Source organism: Volvox carteri, assembly GCF_000143455.1.
Source record: "Volvox carteri f. nagariensis unplaced genomic scaffold VOLCAscaffold_23, whole genome shotgun sequence".
Taxonomy (NCBI): Eukaryota; Viridiplantae; Chlorophyta; class Chlorophyceae; order Chlamydomonadales; family Volvocaceae; genus Volvox; species Volvox carteri.
In genome coordinates, this window is record NW_003307566.1 from 1,050,438 (window position 1) to 1,051,046 (window position 609).

At 66.3% G+C, this 609-nt stretch overlaps 1 protein-coding gene across 1 annotated transcript in view; it reads left to right on the forward strand.

Moving 5' to 3' along the window:
- VOLCADRAFT_91924 (uncharacterized protein) overlaps positions 1-609 on the forward strand; it is a gene marked incomplete at both ends in the record, with an annotated part of 5,515 nt that overhangs the window by 1,158 nt on the left and 3,748 nt on the right. The window lies entirely within an intron of this gene.

A 609-nucleotide genomic window follows, 5' to 3' on the forward strand; every position in this document is an offset into this window, starting at 1 on the left:
AAAGCGCTCTTAGGCAATAATTTCCGCCGCTTCGGCGCACCGCAGTGCGCCTTCTGAAACCGACAGGATCGGGTGGTCGGGTCCCACCCTGTCCCAGCCTCTCCGCGGGGTGCCCAGCGCCGTGAAGGAGCGCAGACGCGCCCAGAAGTCCACCACTGCCCGGGCGCAGGCTCGCTCCAAGGGGGTTGCTGCGGGTGCTGCTGCCGCCGCGCCTGCCGTTGCTGCTACCGCCCCTGTCGCCGTGTTCCGCTCCTGCGTTTGGTCCTCACCCCCCGGCGCATTCAGTGCAGGCCCCGTCTGCGGTCCCGCCCCGTCGGCCTGGATGAAAAAGTCCGTTATCCGCCTCTGTCTGGGGCCGGGTACCTGCACCTGCTGCGCGTGCTCCCGGTTCTGTGGTCCTTGGCTCCCAGCTCGTTCCTGCCTCCTGCCCGCTGCCCTCAGGCAGCATCTGCCAACCTCCATGGCAGACAGGGCCGACAGGGCGATTATATCCCATACGGCCTGTTCGCATCCGGTTGGGGCCAGTAATAGCCAGAGTTGCTTTCGGGTGACTCCCCCTACCGCCGCTTCATGAGAACACTGTAGATGCCGGTCGATCTGTGCCCGCAC